Source organism: Rhea pennata, chromosome 22 (assembly GCF_028389875.1).
Source record: "Rhea pennata isolate bPtePen1 chromosome 22, bPtePen1.pri, whole genome shotgun sequence".
NCBI classification, from domain to species: domain Eukaryota; kingdom Metazoa; phylum Chordata; class Aves; order Rheiformes; family Rheidae; genus Rhea; species Rhea pennata.
In genome coordinates, this window is record NC_084684.1 from 7,287,131 (window position 1) to 7,308,253 (window position 21,123).

Sequence of the window (21,123 nt, forward strand, 5' to 3'; positions counted from 1 at the left end):
AACAAATTATTATATGTAAGAATTGTGTATTGTATACAAACAAAACAAAATTTTAACCTGTTAAAGTTGTAATGCTCTAAATAAAATGGCAGAATGGAGAATGTTAAAGGATCACTTTTCATGAGAATTTCTGTTAAATGAGTCTAGCTCCATTTAGTAGAAAATTTCTGGAACTACTCTTGCCAGTATGGTAACAACAACAGTGAAAGCCTAGCAGCAAAGACATACGTATAAGGTGAAAGAATTTACAAGGGAAACTGGCAGTTTATTAGCCCATACTGACTCATATTCATTTCTATAATTCTTAATATAGCCCGATAAAGGCTAAAATACACTTACCTATCTAAGCTACAATTACACCTTCAGTTTCTTTGTAGATAGCATATAGAAGTCATTAGCACTTATACCCCTAAATAACTAGAAAGTTCTGAAAATTCTGCTGTGGACCACAGATAGAAGTTCTTACTCTTTAACTAAGAATATGCTACACCATGCATTCAAGAAACAGAATAGAGTCTAACCTTTTCAGGGTTGAGAATTTTAGAACATTCATAGTCAAGGTGACCAGTGTCACTCAGAAGTGACTAGACTGAGAGCTTCAAAGATGCTAGGTATGTAACTCTTAAGGATCTTGCTCAGTGTTTTGCAAGGAACAGACTCACAGGAAATACATATTAGCTCAGCAGATTCAAATACACTACAACAAAATAGGGGAGCTAATGCAATCTTTTTATTCCCTACTCTGCAACATTAGCAATGTGATGTTTCTAAAGAGAAGCTTTGGCATTGCCTAATGCTCTTTAAAAAATATTCTGCAAGAAAAACACTGCCTGCTCCACCTGCAGACTGATGAATACATGAAAGACCATCTTACTAAAATTTCTATTCCAATTGTCTATTCTGTATATGTTCTTATACCATAATCACTGCTGCAGTACCTAAGAAGTTTTCCCTGGTGCTTTTAAGAAATGTGACTAACATCTGCCAAGTGTTTGTTCTGTGAGTGTCCCTATTAAGAGGTAATCTGCTATATAAGACTTGTTTTCTGAGACAGGTTTGTACATTCTGTACTGCACCTTAGGCAGTTATCAGTACTTTCTATTCCGAAACTATTCTGCACTTCAATTTTTTTCTGCTGCCTTAATAGAATACTGACGTTTGTTTCATAGAGAGAGTTCTGATATATGAACTACCAACTCACTTCAGAAAAAGGTTTTGCTAGCAAACCTCTTCAATCTGGTACACAGTAAGAACCAACTTCTTAATCACATTTATTTTGGGATCTATTCAGAGAGAATACCTCTATGAAGAAGTATAGAGGTCTTCATTAGCCACCCAAACATTACAAAGCCAGAATTATTTTTATGATCCTTGAGTCGTACTCCAAGGCTATTATTATTATTGCAAATTGAACCAACTGTTGCTACTGAGCTAACTGCTACTCTAAAATAGAAGATTAAAAACAAAAGTTTTAAACCACATTCCAGGATTAACACCTAAAGAGAACAGCTGATTAACATTGCCTTTCCCATGTGACGTGACAAGAAAGGTTGACAACCCTCATTTTCTGTTGCAGTTAAAGACAACTCAGCAATGACAGTGTGACCTCCTTTGGATCTTGCAAGGCAAGGTAGGGAAAGGTAGAGAAACTTGGTTCAGATTATCAGGCACCATAGAACCATTACAGAAAAGCAAGTATAGCCACATCTTTCTCATATGTACATACTTTTCTCTAAGATATATCTCTGTTTGTCACTAGGAAAATGTGTTCTACTGCCAGGCATTTTCAAAGGAGCAAATCAGCTCTACTGCCAAATTCCATTTAGCAGTGCTCAGTGAATGAGCAAAACACAGTAAAACTGTGGAACTATAAAACCTTGTTTCCATAGTGCATATCATGACTATTACAATTAAGTGAAGCAATTTTATTTTTTCTTCCAACAAGAGGAAGCCTCAACTTGTGATATGAGCTTTAGGTCTTCTATTTCGTTTTCAAAACTTTTTAGGGCCACATTTCAAATTTCTTATGCTAAAAACTCAATTGCAATATATGTAATAATAAAAGCAAGCTGTTACTGTTTATCACATACCAATAGTTGTAGATTAAGTTGGTATTTCCAAAAAACAGCCCCCAACTCCAAAATATGCTTGGTGAAAAGAATGCCAAAGAAAACCCAAGAAAGCATTATTATTAAAGACAACAGCAAAGACAAGTCTCTGGAGACCATATTAAAAGGCAAAGGAGATGACTAATTTAGTATTTTTCACATTGATCTGTGAGCTTATTTTTTTTATTTTATTTTTTTTTTATAAACATTCCTTCTTCAACCAATGTTAAACCATGTCTGTATCAACGTCTGTTGCTAACACAGGAGAGGCTATTGTCATTTGGGTTAAACACTGGAAAAATGCATGTACAATACAATTTATGCCAAGTTTAAGCTATTTTTTTTTAAATATACATTTTGCCAATGTTTTGAATTTGCAAAATCCCAATTACAGGTTCAGCTGTAGATTACTTTTGGAACCGATTACTCTTAGATACTTACTGATCAAGTTTGCTAGTATAAGCTTTCAGAATGACAAGTCTGTTTCTAGTTTAGTTTCTAGACAACAGTTTACAATCTAATATCATGCCTCCACAATAAAATTTGCACCTGGCACAAAAGACCCCTTAGTGGCTAATCAATGTCTGTTTCCTTCATTTGAGAGAGCTCCATTTAGTATAAATTGCACAGGACCAGCACTATATTGTTAAGCAGGATCCCTGTCTTGCTTCCTGATCCTGCTTAACTGGTTTAGTTCTTTTTCATTATAAATCCTGTTTGGAAAGTTGATGATATTATATAGCAGGTATTCAATTAATTCGAGCCTGCCCCTCCCTCTCTCTCTCTCTCAAAAAAAAGTGCACATAAATGTGGGCATGTACTCTAAAACAATAGTTAAATGAATTTATCCTTTGATGCTGCTCAAAAAAAAATACAGCAGATGTTAGAAAACAGTGTTTGAATAACCTATAAAAATAAACCATACAGAGATGGATTGCCAGATTTTTCATAAAGAAAACACACTGCATGTTTCCAATTGCAAAACCCAAACTTTCCTAATGTAAAACACAGGCAACAGATTTAACAATTAGTTTACTTTCACTGCTGGCTGAAAAACATGAAACCATGAAGGCAGAGATTGAAATCAACTGTTAATTTATGAAATTATGTTCCATTGGTATCTTGCAAAAAACTTCAATTAACACAAAAAACTCATAGTATGTCAAAGCATGGGTGTAGTTTAATTTGACAAAAACCAAAGTAGTTAAGAGCTAAGGCCTCTGTATTATCCTTAGCTAATGATGTTGAACCTGAGCTGTATTGCCACAGGGTAAAGATCTTATTCAACATACTTATGCATTTTAAGACCTTGAAAAGTAAGAAAAAAAAGAACTATCATTAGCACAAGTATAATTGTAGCACAGGTAAACAGGACCCTAAGAAACCTGATCTGGGCAGGCCGAGTCAACAAAAATTGGAAGGGGCCAGCTCCAGTCAGGAGATGCCCAAAATTGATGTCTTGATGACTGCCTTTAAGTTTTTATATACAAGCAATATGCACTAGAAGGGCTTTAAAATACCATATGAGTTAGAATACAGATTTACAAGAAAAAAAAAGTGCCCATTTATCTCAACAGGCTAATAACTTAGATGAATGAAATCCACCCATGGAAAGTACAGATAATCTCTCCAAAGTTCCTTGAACAAATTTAGCTGAATCATTCAAGATCAGTTTTTTTCTTTTCTTTTTTTTTAATTGTTCTTAAAAATGATTCTAAGTGTGGGTAGGGAAGTGGGTGGTGAAGAAGAAAAAAAGATCACACAAATGGTCTGACTTGATGACAGCCTTGGAGTTACAAGGATCTTAAAAGGAGAATCAAGTGAACAGTCTTCCAGTAAAGCAATGACTAGCAGGTAGAGCAGAAGCTACACGCTAGTCAACTGCTTACTGTTGAAGTTTTTAGCCAGTTAAATCTGAACATTCACTACTAGATGTGAAATACTACATTCTAGATAATTTTGCAACTGCTGAAAAAGAGCATCCTGCAGAGGTAAATTAACTCCTGCTGCTTCAAAATAAGCAAAATTAAATATTTCAGGGCAAAGCTTTAAAAAGTTGATCTCTGGAACTTTTGTAACTAAGTCCAGATGAGTAGCTAAAAAGGGGCAAGAGGAAATAGCTGTTACCACTGCTAAATATTCCAACAGTCACACAGCTCAGTCTCCACAGCAAAAGAGCAAGAGCAACACACACAGCCAAAAACCACCTAAGCCTTCCTGAATTGTGAAATCTGTTCTACTGAGAAATTCATATGCCCTGTCAGGGAGGACACCCAAAACTCCTGCTTCCAGCAACGGTTTGTCATTACTGTTGATCACCAGCTTTATACTGTGAGAATACCTAAAAGTTTAATTTGGAGATAAATATAGAAGTTTTTTTCAAAGAAAAAAACTTTTCTTATAAGGCTTCTAATTTTGACCACAAATTTACCTTCTTCCTGTGTATAGTAGCTTCACTGTACTGGAAAATTTTCTCATGAGAAACGAGTCTCATCCACATTAAAGAATTTTGTGAAAACAGACTTCACTGTGAGAGTGAGGGTCCATCAGAAGTATTAAATTATAGTCACTTATTAAAAGTAATGACTTATTACTTATTGAATATAAGTGCTCTGTATTTAAAATATTTGCCCAGGCAGCATTTTAGGGAATTGTATATTCCAAACAAAACATTACTGCATAATCATTAACTCTCCATTATATAGACTCCCAATATAAACACTACCACAAATCACAGCTGAATGCAATGAAGATTCTAGTAAAAGAATGAGCACTCAGTTTTATGGACAGAACTGAAGCCCAATAAGGTTACAGGACAGATTTCCACTGGCTATAAGATTGTTCAGATTAGGCCCAATGTTCTGAGAAAGTACTAAAAAACCACCACTACAACCCCCAATTCACAAGCAAAAAAAAAAAAAAAAAAAAATCCCAATGCTAATATTTTATACCACAAAAAGCATAACTAGGAGGAAGTACTCTGTCCCAAATCACTCAGACCACCTGGGGTCAGAAGAGAGAATCTCTTCCCCATGCCTACCCACATCATGTCATAGTCACTGCATTATGAAGCTACACCGAGCAATCATGTTTTCCAGAAACCATTAGATAAAAATGCCTATAAATATCCAAGAACAATGAGATTACTACAGACATTTTTAAAACTACACTATCTTTCCTTCATATGTGAGGCGAAAATACCTCGGCAACTTTGCTTTTCTGTTTTAAAAAGCATAATGTAAGGCTATCTTTAAAGATGGGATATTTTTCCAGTGTTCTCAAATTTGATTTGCAAGGAATTGTTTGAAATATATTTGCGGCAGCCAGTCAGACAATAACAGTTCTGCAATTATCAGCACCTGCATTACAATTCAATGGACTTAAATTACTAAGGGGCCATGGCAGATACCCTACTGACAACAATTAGCATAAAAAATGTTCTATAGTTTAAAGCTGTGGGTGGGAATTACAAAAGGTTAACAGACTAAATATAAAAATCTTTCTGAATATAAAATCAACGTGCTTTGTTACCAAAATCTGGGTACTGTAATTTGACCAAAATAGGGTTTAGAGTATCTGGCAATCATCCATGTGTGTAAGCCTGGCTTTTCTTTTAAACAAAAGACAGAGTAGCCAATCTGAAAGCTTAAACAAAACAAACTTCTAAAAAATGGAAGTTTTTATTAATATTATAAAACTGTTTTAATTTGCTTGAGTTCAATACCTAAACAGCAGCTCTAATGAGGACTGAGAATGATCCTTTTATGTGGTCAGAGTTAAAATCCCAAACTTTTTTACTGAACAGTTTGAAGAGGAAAATAGATTTTAGTGGTCAAAATAAAGAATGGTGGATTCAACTCAGCTCTTCACAGCTTACTCAGCTCACAGGTCATCTCCACATCACAACAACATACATTTTCAGAAGTGGCTTCTGCTCTTGGGTAGCTACTAGAAACAATTAAAAGTCTGTTTTCAGTAATGCTTGGCACCACAGCTTCGTTCTATTTAGATTAAAGTTATACACAGAACAGATGAAAATAATGAAATGTAATTCTACTCATTAAAATTACCAAATCAAAATATTGGAATTTATGAAAATGTCAAGCAGAACAGACGTCAGCAAGATGCACCTTCCGTAAAAGAATACAAACAAAGTAACAGTCCAAAATTCTATCAGTTTTTTTTCTTCCTTTCTTTCTTTTTTGTACAAGATACATTTGATAAATGGTCATGCAGGAAATCTGGATCAAGACAGGCTCAAAGTAAAAACTTCATCAAAGAAAGGAAGCCTTAACTCCTCTTATAATCTAATTATTTATCATGAACAATTAATTAAAATTCCCAGAATAAAATTATTACATGGCAAACATATTGTAGGTTATAGAAGTAGCAATAAAGCAAAGCAGATAAGAAATTAGTACAGTTAGATTTTAACTCCAAATTGATGCCTCATTAAATTGAGTTAATGTGGATGTGCTTGAGACACACAGAGCCACCTTTCATCACAATTAGTGCCACATCTCCTGCACTGCTTGTCAGTCTAATCGAATCAGCATGCTTAGGAATAGCCCAGGGTTTCTAATTGCAAAATCAGCAAACATGTTAATCATCACTTTACAGCCCCATTGTTGCAGGGAAATGAGATTATAGATGTCTATTAGAGGTCACAAACAGGATTCTCTCACAAGTTGATTTAGTCTATGATTTCAATGTGGATGCAAGATGCATCTCATGGTCCTAATAAGACACTATTCCTCATTACTTCTTTTAGATACATGTCTATAAGGTTACCAGCATACTAACTAACATATGTCTAAAAGACGAACCAGGTTACCAACATTTATATACATTCCAGTACAAACATGTGTGAATAGTATTTCCCTTCCCTTTTTTGACAGATAAAAAAAGAAAAATAAATCACCTGCACAGGTGGACATTTACCAAGGGTGATATCCAATCAGAATACAAGCTTAAGTAGAAGTACTACATTGCAAAAGGCTCATGATGTATTCAGAATAAAGAAAGATGTAAGATGGCAATGACTGGAATGAACACATTTAATTCAATCAAGTGAATAACCACAAGAGTTTGTTTCTTTTTAGATTCTTTCTATATAAAATGCCTGAAAACACTATACAAGTGTTTCTACTAATAAAGAAAGAAAGAATACGCTAGCCCTGCCTGAAGTCTGCATTACCTTTCAGAGGAGGAAAAAAAGCCATCTATACTTAAAGGTATAATCTGCAAAACAATCATTTGACAACCCTTTTCCCTAGTATCCTACTCACAGCTAGATTGCACCCTCTTCTATAAATTGTTTATAATCTTTCACAATATTTTCCAAATGAAAATGCAAAAGTAGTATACTCTACCTTAACATAGCCTTTATTTTAGCATTCACTGTCTGTTAATATAAACCTTAAGGATTTGAAATTTTTAATCCACAGAAGATAACATACACAAAATGTAAACTAAAACATTTTAAAAACAATGCATTTTATACAAAATGCTTTGCTGAGTCAAGCTCAAGAAGTCAATACAGCTGAATCTGAATGAAGAATTCACTCCTTGAAGTCAGACATTTGCATTCAGTACTCTGCTTAATACAATGAAATGCTGCCGGACACAGTTCAGCAAAATTCAAATACATTGTCCAGCAAGCTACAGAAAAACAAAGAAATCAAAATCTACAACAATGTAAATCCATCTTATTAAAAAAATGTGACTATGCATCTAAAATACAGTGAAAAGCTCTGCTGCACTGAAATACCAACTACAAACTTGTGTCCTACCTGCCAGAGGACAATGTTAGAGACAAAATTATATAAATCCACATTCACAGGAATTATTATTCTAAAGTTTCACATGGTAAATTATATGAGTATCTTTAATATTGCTTCTGATCTCTGAACTTTTATATTCATATAAAGAATACAAAGATCCGTAAAAATTCATAATATTCATTATATTTTGCTCCAGCTGCTACAGAGGCAGCTGAGGAAATATTCAACTTTTTTTCCTCTGAGTTCCATTAAAATAAGCTTTTTATCATTTTTAAGTAGTAGATTCAAAATGCACATAGATATCTAGAATGCAGATTTCCTCCTCTAGTATCATAATATTATGATAGGCCAAATTTTGGAGCATATAAACCTATTTTAAGCAACATTAAAAGAAATCAGAGGAAAAGGCAGATGCTGCTTTGCTTACCTGTATCACTGCAAAATTTCATTAGACTAGTAAATATAACACTTTCATAAGAAGTGTAAAATATTACACAATCATACTACAGCTAATCATTAGATAGTGTTCATTGTGTAATTATACGGTATCCCTTGTACTGATACCTCTCTCAAGGGAGTTAAATATGTGTCTACATTCACAGAGCTCATGCATGCTAGAACTAGTTCACATTTCAGACCAATTGCCTTGTGGCACTCAGAAATAAATGGGAAGCATGGACAGGGAGGAGTGGGCTTCAATGTTAGCTCAGAGAAGCTGACACAAAGTATAAAATACGTTATGTTTTCTAGTGTTAGAAGTGACAAATTTTTACTGTGCAAATCTGATGTTGCAAATCTCAATGTAAACACACTGACCCCAAATTTACCATCTTTAAAATCTTAATACAGTAAGAAAAATTATGTAGTGTGTATTTTTTCTGAAGAAGAGGAGGTACTTGTTTTTTGAATCATAACTTCATTGCTTAGACTGGAATCATCAAAACGATTCACAGTTTAAAGTTCATTGGCAGTTTGTTCACCAAGAATCAGAAGTTAGACATGATAGGAACCAAGAAAAAAATATTAAGTCAAAAAAAATTAAATGAGTATTTCTACCTCAACAGTCTGTTTGAATAACTGACATCAACTTAAAATAGCTTTTGCATGGAGACAGAGCCTATAGGTTGAATACTTCTTTCTTGAAGTTACAATTATGGGAACAACTTCACTTGTCACTCCAAGGTGTTACTAGAAATAGTTGAGGTAACAACAATAGTTCTGAACATTAGCTGAAGGGTATAAAATCTGGATTCCATTACATTTCAGTTGTAGGCCCCATTTCATTCTTAGTAAATTAAGATTGTATCAATTATTGCCTCAACTTTTCTCATCTTGTTACAAAACTGTAGTTTTGCCTAGTGAAAAATAACTGAAAAGAAAGCCTAGAAGGGATAGCTCCTATAAAATGGAATACATTTTATTAAAATGTTTTGTTTCTATTATGAGAAATTTAGCAGATATCCCTCCATTGTTTAAAAGTGCTTCAAGAGTCACCTATTTGTATTACAAAGGCAGTTTCCTATATTTTGATTTTTTTTTTTTACTGCTATGCAAAGATATGCTTTATTTTTCAGTTCTCTAGAAAGTTGATCTTTCTAATCCATTACCTTTACTTACCATCCTGGTTGCTATGAGCATCTCCTGCTCCATACAAGGTTTCTGATCCAGATTTTAGCTATATTTTTCCCATAGGGATTGGTGAATCAGTCAATGCAAATCCAGAATTGCTAACTACAGAAGCAGTGGATTTCAGTTCCCATTTTTCAGATGAAGCAGCTGTCAAAGGATAACTTATACACTCAGATCAACTGTGAAAGAAAATAGTTTTGACATTTTAATTTATTTGTGCTCATAGGCTTTAAAAATCTTAAGTCCAAATATAACGTGGAACTCACTGTGACAGACATTAGGTACTCAGTATATTAAACTTACAGCTGGACATATATACAACATTAAGCATAATATTGAGAACTGGTTCTCCAATAACTTAAGTCTATTAGATTTTGTCAAATTAAGTATATTAGACTTTGTATACATAATTTATTTAGGCTGCTTTTCATGACTTCCCAGTTCTGCCAAACTGCTGCACAAATTTACAGCAATATCCCTAACAAGCAAAGTTCTACATCTTCAAATACACATTTTACTGTAGATTCTATCATCTGGTACAGTGCTGTAAACAGTTATTGTTAAGTGTCTACAATTTTGATGTCAGCTATTATCTTTGGCAGAGAAAAATTGTTACTATGGAAATAGGTAGAGAAACCAGATGTTAGATGAGAAATTTCAGTGAGGTTTAAATGCTGGACTTCATTAGGCTTCTCCACAAATCCAAGCTTAATTTTTTACCTTGGCTTCTTAGAAGTGTTAAGGCATTCATGAGTTCCCAGGGATTATAGTAGATTTATCAGTATTTCAGGAATCAGTTATCTATTTAGGAGGATGATTTTACAGCTCTGTTTTTGAAAGCAGAGGTTGCTCTGTTCCCTTGACTAGAATATCTTTCCTTGAATAGTCACTAGCTAGTGAGCAAGCACTCACACTCCTTGAAAGGCTGAACATTAGAGAAGTAGTGCATCTGGGTAATCACAAGAACACCTCAGTGTATGAAAAGGAATTTATTACATAAAGTATATAACTTGCACATATTTCTGTAATTAATGAACTTAGCATACTAATAAGCATTATTTTGCAGTCCTTAATAATGACATTTTAAATCAGACTATGAGAAACAAACTATGATGCCCTGAAGCAAGGTAAACTCATGTATTATTGTGAATTAAGTCCCAATTACAAAACAACCACTGAGAGGGAGATGTATATGACTACATGACATTTTTACCACCATTATAATATACTATAGAGTTCACTTTTAAAAACCGTGGCTTCTCATGAGCTTCTAAGGAGCTTAAATTTTTAAGTCGCATACTGCCATATTTTAAAAGAATCCTCTTCCCACTGAGTTAGCTTTCTGAAAATATTAGTCAGTATCTAGCTAAGCATTAATTTTAATTTTATAAATATACGTTTATATGATTTTATAAATGCTGAAAAGCAACTTATACCAAAATCTATTAAAAAATAGAAAAAAAAATACTGACAATATCATACAGATATGACAGGCAATGATACCTCCAGATTGCTATGTAAAAGTCAGTGAGGACTACTATATGAGGCAATACAGTTGGACTATATGTGCACCAGCCTAATGCATAATGAAAATAATGGAACTCCTCCCACCATCTTCAGAAGGGTACTCAATGCCCTTTGTAACCCATTTTACTCAGAGTGCTACTGACACTAGATCTTAGGGAACATGCCTTCCAGAAGAATGACATTCAGCCTTGTGAGGAGCAAGAAGAGCTCAGAAAAAATACCGCAGGAAAACAAAACCAAAAAGCTCACCCAAACAAGTGACTGTCAAATAAAGCTAAGATTAAGTTTAGGGAAGAAGAATGCATCAACAAATGAATAACTGCTAATATTTTCAATTACTGCATCCACATACTAATCAAGGAAAATACATAACAAAAAAGATTCTTACACACCATATGTACAAAGGAGTTTTCTTTGATTAACTCAAGTTAGCTGGCAGCAGAACTTGACAGAATTTAATTGTTGCTGATGGCAGTCCAGATCTCCAAACCTCGACTGTTCTCACCTTATCATCAAAAGAACAACAAAGAAACAGTTATCAACTCACGATTATATAGTAAACATTTCCTACTGTTAATTATATCACCATACAAATTTATGCAAGTTTTCAAATTGTAAGAGAACAAAGCACTCTTGCTATACGTATTACTAAGAATGGCAATAGAGCTATTTGGCCAACAAAATAGCACCAAAAAGGAAAGTTAATGGCTCATGATGATAAAGGTTAAAATCAAGAAGAATTTGTTAAAAATTAGGACTCCAATGAAAGAAAGTCTCAGAGAAACTGGGATCGATTCAAGGAAATAATTCAGTGTTACTTAGGTAACACTTAGTTACTTAACGTTAACACTATAGTTTTGTCTTTCATTGCATTAAAAGGTATTTCAATTACTGTATATTCATTCTAGTGAATAACACTAGAGTAACATTTTTTTACTTAGCATTTTAACTTCATCTTTATGTTGCTTATGTGGTAATGGACATAGAACAACATGTTCTTCCATCCATCCTCTGTAAAATTCATTCACTCATTTTTTTTGTTACAGGACACAAGTAAAAGAAACAGAAGAAAAAGAAGAAAAAATTAACATTTTGACTCTCTCCTAACATTAATGTGAAATTGTAATGTTCAAGGAAAAGCAATAAATGCAGCCTAAGCAGAGCTGACTGTCACTGGAACCTTTGGCAGATAAAATATGTTGTAAAATTTCAATATAAAGCCAGTAAATATGAACAGGTTTATTGCTGCCCAAGATATCCAATTTCTAATCCTTGTGAAGATGAATCTTCCAAAGTGTCTTCTAGAATATCTTGAAAAGGCAGAACTCAGTCATCTGCACTTAACTTGGACAACCGTGACACAAAAGATAACCGGTCTTCCCAGAAGGATGGAAAGACTACAAATATTCATTCCTTTTAGTAAAGACCATTGGAATAAATTATTTTAGTTTCTTCAGAAACTTTCTACTCAAATTGCAAAGGAAAAAAAAAAGCAGGCAGATTTTTTATTTCTCCAAATACTATACTTTAAATAAACTTCTCTGATTTTTTGAAGGGAAAACCCAAGCTATCATCCTTCCTGAAATATTACCTAGATATTTTGATTTTACACTGAGGCACTGTAGATAGCCTTGGCCTTCACATAAATGTGTTAAAGAGATACAAATACATCTTAGCTATAAACAAGAATATCATCTTTTCTTAACAGAGAATGTAAATGATTGCGTTGCTGAGGAAAGGGAAAATTAAGTCTAACTACCCAAAGTGAAGGGCAAAACAAAATTTCCCTCTTCAAATATATCATTATATTGATCTGAAGAGAATACTTCTGTGATTGTGTAGAGATTTCTTCAAGACTATTCAATTCCTTATTGTTCAACTCACAGTGTCAGAAAAAGGCCTGTTAAAGTTAACATCTGCTAACTAATCATGAAATGGAGACCCATCATCACATTTTATAGAATCTGAATGTGGTCATGATTTTTTATCATTACAACTTTGATTGGATTAAAGTAGCATTCTGCTGTGAGAAATTTCCTCACGAAACTGACAAAAAAAATTATCCCTTTACAGTAAATGCTTAAAATGCTTCTAATAAACGTTTTCATCCTGGGACCTGAAAACATGAGCAAGCATTACAAGAATTTATAATATTAAGAATAGAAAAAAAAGAAGTAACGTGAAAGATATCCTTCCAATTTTATTTGATTAAATGCTTCATTTTTAGAGTGCTAACATCCTTATAGTAGAGATTTATGACATACAAGTATTTCTACCACAGGCTGTTGCACAGATCTACTCTTCTAAGTCCTGTGCCTTAAGTTTTGTTGCATTACACCAAGGGTACATGTATATATTCTGTATTTAAAGTTTTTCAGATCATTTCCTTTGAGGTGATGCATTCAAATAGTTGTAAGGCAATGCAAAAACTTACTTAATGAGCACCTCTTGTCTGACTGTTCTGAAATAGGAGCTACTGTCTTCTGTGTAGACAGACAGTCTCCTAACGCGTAAGTGGATTAGAAAAGCCCTCTGTTAAGCCATCTAGACCATATCCCTGCATTATGATAGAAATGATTTCTGCTCTGTGCTTAAAAGATATCAGCTGAGTTATTCTTTAGAATTCACCAGTGACATAAGTTAAACTATCTAGAATTTAGTGCATATACACACACACAAACACACACGGAGTTTGTTTCTTTTAATGCCTTTCTGATTTTTACTGAACTTGCACTTAATAGAGCAAAAAGTGCTGGTACTCAAATCAGTAACAAACAAAAAATTAGCAACTAGCAGGGTGAACATAGTATTTTCTGACATATACTGAATACCTTCAACTCCTATATATAAAATAATAGGTGACACCTCACAACAATTTCAATTGTGTATTTAAAACACCTTATAACATTGTAAAAGGTGACTCTCGATTTAGTTGTTCACTCACATGCAGATTCTGTTTTAATGGTATTTTTAGTAGGTAAAACAGAAACCCACCTGCCCATTTTAGATTTATATTTCAAGTAAAGCAGAAGTGCGAGACCAATTCCAAGTAATGGATCTCATAGAAGATCTAGTATGAAATTTACCATCTCTCTGAAAGTAAGTTTCTATTCATATTTTATTTTCATTCTTTACTAGAACTATGAAACATTTTCTTTATGTAGCAGAAAAAGAGCTATGAATGTATTCTCACATTCTGATCTCTCCTTTTTCATTCTGCAGCTGAAGATGAAGAGTGATAGGAGATCCCTGAAACACAACAATTTTGGGGCCTAAAATCACAATATTCTTTGCTTGAGCTGCGATATTAAATATATTTACTATTTCTACCATTAACAAAAATAAAAATTCTAATACAGTAGCTTTATTTCTTCCCCTCCCAATCTAACTACTGAAATATTTTTACACAATTGCAGGCTTCAATGTCCTGAGAAGTTTTAGATTTTCTTTCTGTATCTCCTCTTTTGTGGCCAAGAGAAGCTTATTATGAATTCCTGTTAGTGGCTACATACTGAAATAAATAACTCTCCCAAAAATAACAAATCAAAGAGAAGTCAGCCAGTCAGGTTCAAACTTCAATTGGCTTCCCCAAGCCAAAAAGCAAGTGTGTGTCAGAGTATGGACTTCAGAATAGAGATGATCTCAGTACTGCATCATTATACTCACATAGAGTATAATAGGATTGTTCTATAGAAATCACTGCTCCACTTGATAAGCACAGAGATTTTTTAATTTTAACACTTAAAAATTTTGGAAATTATCCTTCTTTGGTTGTAAAGCAAAGTAAGAAAAATTGAATATGTGGGAAAAGAAAATACAGCTACAAGAAACCTTTGCAAAGGTCTCTGTTAAGTGTGAAGTTTGACTTTATCCTCTAGCCTATAACCTGAATACTGTTTTCAAATTGCAACCATTTTTAGGTCTTATACTAAAAAAATCTGCAAGATTTAGAAATGTTTTGATCTAAACTGTTCTCTCTGAACTCATATCCATTCAAAACAATTCTGCAAACAATTAACCTTGTTTGCTTTGACCATGCCATCCTTTTCCTTTCTTAATTTCTGCATCCCTTCACAACCTGTCTTTTTACATCTACTGTTGAAACATTAGTTCCAACTTTTAGTTGCCAACCACTATCCATTTGTTACTTTTTCAATCTTTATACTTTCCCTCATGAGAGAAGCTCTTTGTAAATATCTGCAAAGTTATACCATTCTTCTTCTTCAAAAGCCTCTTTAGTACTCTTCTTTGCAACAACACAAAAAAACCCAACACAATGAAAATCTTAACAGAAGTTAGTATATTATTAAGTTTGGACCGCTGATTCTCATGCTGACTAAAACTGACCCATTGTTTCCATGCACTTGGTGTGTTTATTGTGATGTCTCATTTTATACTGTATCTCTTTACAAAAAAGAACAATTTTTTGTGTTTCTTCAGTACTCTGCATATACAGTGTTAGTCTAAAATAAAGAAAATACTGATCTTACAAATTGCTTTAGCTCACTTACCCTTTCTCCCATAACTCCAAAATGATGCAACCATGATTTATACAAAAGAATTTCACTCATGAACAGCCTACCTGCCTGCTACTCCTGCCCTTTACTTCACAATTTTTATTTATAGAAAGATTTGAGAAACTTTCTAGAAGCCTTAGAGCATGAATATCATCTGTCCTACATACAGTTCTAAGCTGAAAAAATACAGATTATTCATATTTTGAAAGGTAAAAGTTTTTTTCTCTACAAAAATCTTCTCTTAAAAATGAAATTGAGGCCTTTTTCTAAAACTCTTTCAGTCAGCCAAAAGCATATTACTACTACAGTAAATAAATTCCCTTACCTAGTACAACCACCATTTGTCAATTCAGCAAGCTAACATTATGTTCTAAAAGCTAGCTAAACTTACAGAAATTTACAACGTAATCATACAATTAATTTTCACTTGTGGTGAAAATTATAAGAATTTAGAAGAATATAGAGATATATAGAGAAGAATATAGAGAGCAGCTCACGGATAAGATGACTAATTCACTGCAAGAGTGATGACTTGCCATTTACAGGTTTTCATGTTAGGCCTCTTGTTTTCTGAGCAGGACAACAGAATACTATTTTTTAAGTTACTTTTGTGAATAACAATGGTTTTAATAGCAAAACATTTTCTAACTTTAAAATGAAACAGCCCACATTATTAAAAAACAAAAACACAAAAACCCCACACCTCCTCCTGTAACAAAAACCATTACAACAACATTTGATACCTCACTGTGGTTCTACATCTAGCTTGAATGAATAGCTCCCTCCCTCCAGCAAACACCTCCCTCATTGTTGCTCCCATAACTAGGCATTCTAGAACTGAGTACTCAGAGTATGCTAAACAGGACAGCCAGATCATCATGTCAAAACCTTGATACCTGGAGAGCATAATGAATGTATGTACCAGTACCAGTCACTGATTCACAGTCCATCATAGATGACACCTAAACAATGGATTATAGTGCCCTACCCATTGAATACATCATTTCTCCACTGCCCCTTTAAACAGCAATACACACTGATTTTCAATTTGGACTGCAACACAGCTACATTATAAAGAAGGGATTATTTCAGAGGATTTTCAATAGCAAAGTGGGTGGTCCTCAAGGCTTTTTATAAATACCCTTCCAACATTTGTGTGAAATGTTGAACGGGAGACCACACAACAAGGAAGTATTATGTGGCACTCTTCAGCATACTCTCTAAAAGAAAGGGGGGTGGGGATGAAGACAGAACCAATAATTTTTTATCCAAGGTTTGTTACAGTGTGGTACTATTATGTGAGGTACTTCAGTTCCTATATTACATGGTATTAAATGCTAGAAATGAGTAACTGCTTTGTTACATGCAGAATCATGCATTATTTTGCTTTTTAAAGAATATAAAGAGTGACATAGCATACCAAAGTCAATTCTGAAAAGCTTCCATGATTTAAATCTGGGCTGCATTCTCTTTATGCAAAATACATGAAGTTTAGAGATTCCTAATGTTGCAAAGCCAAATGCCAAAAAAAGCTTAATTTAGTCACACCTTATCTTCCTAGCAACCTCAAAATTGTTGTATACTCATCATGATGTAATAATAAATTGTATGATTAAGTGTTGTTTTTCCAGTCGATTCCTCCTTATTGAAAATAGTGAAATTGATTATACTATTGAAAATAGCATAATCTTGAGATGATCACTTCACAGCTACCAGTAACGGACAGGAGAGTCAGCTGACTCTTCTGCGGTTCAGTACTAGGGGAGGATAAAAAAAACTGTTAGAAATATCATGGGTATTTTCTGACAGTAAAGGGAAGGTCAGAATCAGGAACGCTGTGTTCAGTTTCAAACGTTATAAGATAGCATATTATTGTGATTGCAGATTATTCACATTTTCCTGCTGATCTTTTACTAAGATTTGCATAAAAAACATCTTGAAGCATACAGCTGGCACTGAAAATTAGTGTGAATCATTCCCGTATTTTGGAAATAACTTAGTGCTGAAACTGATAAGGAATTGATAAAACAATGGTCAATGTATAGGCAAAAGCCCAGGTATGAGAAGTAAAACAGCTCAGTAATAAATGCCACTTGCTATCTGCAGCACTAAACCCTGTTGTGCTCAGACAACAATTCTTTCAATGTCAGAGGATGTAAGGAACCAGAGAACAAGAATACTGAATCTAAAATGATCTTCTAGTAAGCTGGATTTCTGGCTTTTTGTGTGATAACAGCAGATGTACAAAATAAAGTGCTACTATAATTCTGAATGTGTGTGAACCCAGTATGAATTCCAGATAGATTTAACAGCTAACATTCTGACACTTTATTTACACCCATAGCAATTAGGGGGGCAAGCTACAAGAGCAAAGATGATTAAAACAGTTATTTGGAAATTAGCTTCTGATACCACCTGCTTTGGTCTATTCCTTCCATTACTATTTAATGCATGCAATCCTGTCTTCTGCAGTTCTCCCAATGATAGCAGCACCATGTGCAACTCTAACGTGCACAAACTTCAGTCTGCCACTGGCACTTTTACAATCATGTCTTCTCTGCCTATCGGAGTAAGCCTTTAAAACATCAGTCAGATAGTTACACTCATGAATATACCTAACAACTGGAACACAGCACTAGGAAAAGAAAAGCTCACTACAACGGGAATTGTATATAAACAACGTAGTGAAATCATAGGGACCTTCATCTTACCTTACTGTATGTAAGCATACAATAGCATTCAGTTCTGTGCTGTTTTCTCTGGAGGAACTGCAGCCCTTAACACCTAGGGAAGAAAAAAAAGGGGAGGAAAATAATAAAATATGCCACATTTTACAATAGCTCCTTATCACTACCTGTAAAGGCATTTGCTCACATTCAGTTAGTTTTCAGGATTGCCTGCTATTAATGTCACTCATTCTCCTAAGTAATTAAGCCGCCTCTTACTTTGATTTGCCTTTGCCTCTCCGACACATTTCCTCGTCTAATCCTCTTTACCAGATGGCATAAGGAAGATCGAGACAAGTGTTCCTAAAAGTTGCTTAGCAATGCAACACACACAAGGTTTGGAAATGCTGACATGCACATAAACACTATCTACACATCACATGGTTATGCAGAGAAACAAAGATGTGAACAGCCAGAGTGACATAGTGGCCTCCAGAAAAAAAGCTACCAGTGAGTAAATGAACAAAATAGGGGAGCAGAAAGCCCAGAAAAAGAGAAAGCTACAAGCTTCCAGTGATAGGAGGGAGGTATTATGCTTTTTTTTGACCCCTCATTAAAGACTGGACAGGACATTTTGATTAAAAAAAAAACTTATGGAAAAGAAACCTGTAATTTCTGCAATTCAAAGATACAGAAGACAGGAACAACTGAAATCTGCTCATGGAGACCAGAAAAGCAATAAAGAAGCTCTTGAACAATAGTAAATGATGAAAGCAAAACTGTTTGTCAGCTAGGTATCAACTGGAGAAGTCCTCTTAACCTAAGGATCAGCAACAAGGAATTAAATCTATTAACTGCACAATATGATTGTTTCTAAACTCTAAACTGAATGTGTTTATGTCAGTAACAAACAGTAATAATTTTGCAAGACTGCATTATCATATTAATTAATTTCTACAATGGCCTTATTAAATAGGTTAGTATAACTCATTTCGTACTTAAAAAAAAAATAGTCCCTAAGTGACAACTTGGAAACAATTACCTCCAAGTAAACAACTAACCAATAAATAACTATAAACATTTACATGTGGCCTTACTTGGGGTAGTTTCTTATTAAAGAAGATTTTCATCAAATACTTTTGACAGCTATAATCTTTTTCGGGCTTTTTTTCAAGAATCAAAAAATTTTTTAATGTAAGCTTTTCCCAGTATTGTGTGGCAATTTGTTCAAAAACATCTGTTCATGAATAAAAAAAAAGGTGTTGTAAATGGGTCAAAAGTACTTACCATTCCCCATCCCAAGAAAACTATTTCCAGTTAATGGATAGTGTTTTCATCTCTCAAGAAGCAGCTATTATGCTTTTTATTACAATTAACTTTAGTTACTTCAAACTCAACTTCTATGCTTCACACGATTTCCACGTTTTGGGCTTTTATCAATCATTTCAATTCCATTTTACCAATCATTTCCATGGCTTCAACCATCGAAGAAACTTACTTGTCTTTGCCTGATCTCAAATATCATGTTAATATTAGTTGACAGGTTGGAGTAATGAAAGAAAGATGCTTTACCTTACAAAATGTTTATCATTACAGGGTAGAGCCTCAGTTGATATTACTTCAGATAAACATCTATATTGGATGATCTCTTGAAAACATGGAGTTACTCCAGTGTACCCCAACTAGTTATCTGGCTGAATATGTTCAGCTAGATATGAACCTGTTTTTCAAAAGCTCTACTTGACAGAAGCTATGTCAGTTTCAAGAACTGCAATCTCAACTATAAATCAGTTTATGTCAGAGGACGTGCATGGTTTCATTTCCACTTCAAACTTCAAATAGATTCTATAAAGCATTTCAGAAAGTTACTGACACTCAATTACTCTTAATAAAGTAAAAAACACTGGCTTAAATCTATGTAAAAACAGTAAAGTTTGTGCTTCTGATCCTTATATGAAGTGAAATAAACATATTAATATATTAAAATAATTTTAATTTGAGACATATTAGAGGATAATGTTTTACTGGCATATTTTAATATAGGAGTGTGCATGCTCTGACAGACTTTACCTTACTCTCAACCCACATTTCAAAGTAACACCAAAACAGTAATTCTGCTGGTACTTCAACACCCCTTACAAATACAAGCTTTCTCCCTGGTTAGGTTCTTCATGGGCTTAATTCTGCTAAGCATCTTTATCACAACCTTACCCTATCCTTCTCTGAAGGTCTTTCATTAACTATTTTCTAGAGGGAAGATATCAAGCAAAGCCCTGCCATGCTGATCTGTCTGAGTCAGGAAAGCATTCAGCTCTGCTTCTTTTGTAAGACAGCTTGTCAAAATGTGCATTTTTGCAGCAAATCCTCAGTGTGAGAAGTTGTATATTACAGCAAAATCTGAGTAAACTACAAAAATAAGACTTTTTTTTGAATTACTGCTCTTTATTCTTACATGAATATTGCTAATTACATCTTTGTACTATCTTCTTGTCATGTATGATTATGAAGCATCAAAGCCATACATCACCTAAAGATCATAAAAAACAACTACAAAACAATTAAGTGCAAAGAATATACATTCAGAAATGTGTTTAGCACATTTCCAGGGCATTCTTGGGATGCAATAACTTTCAAAAGTTATTAGGTTTATGACTGATGCAATCAGTGATCGTACTGACAAGGAATTAGAGTAATATTTGAGCTCAACATTTATTAGTGCACTGTCTCATTAGCAATCTTTACGTCAGCAACAGCATCATCTTTTTTTGTATCATATTCATCATTATATTTTAATTTTAATCAAGATTTGGGAATGAAGATTTATTGCATCTACAAATTCCATGTTATCCACTAGCATGCAGTATAACTCTGAGTAGCTGAAGTTCCAATAATT

At 34.0% G+C, this 21,123-nt stretch overlaps 1 long non-coding RNA gene across 2 annotated transcripts in view; it reads right to left on the minus strand.

The window, feature by feature from the left end:
• The window catches only part of LOC134149975 (uncharacterized), a 138,902-nt gene that overhangs the window by 111,283 nt on the left and 6,496 nt on the right, over nt 1–21,123 (minus strand). For both annotated transcript variants that reach the window (XR_009960555.1, XR_009960554.1), the window contains exons 4-6: nt 18,276–18,348; nt 11,440–11,552; nt 9,509–9,699 (exon numbers count right to left, since the gene is read on the minus strand). This is a non-coding gene — a long non-coding RNA (uncharacterized LOC134149975). The remainder of the gene's footprint in view (nt 1–9,508; nt 9,700–11,439; nt 11,553–18,275; nt 18,349–21,123) is intronic.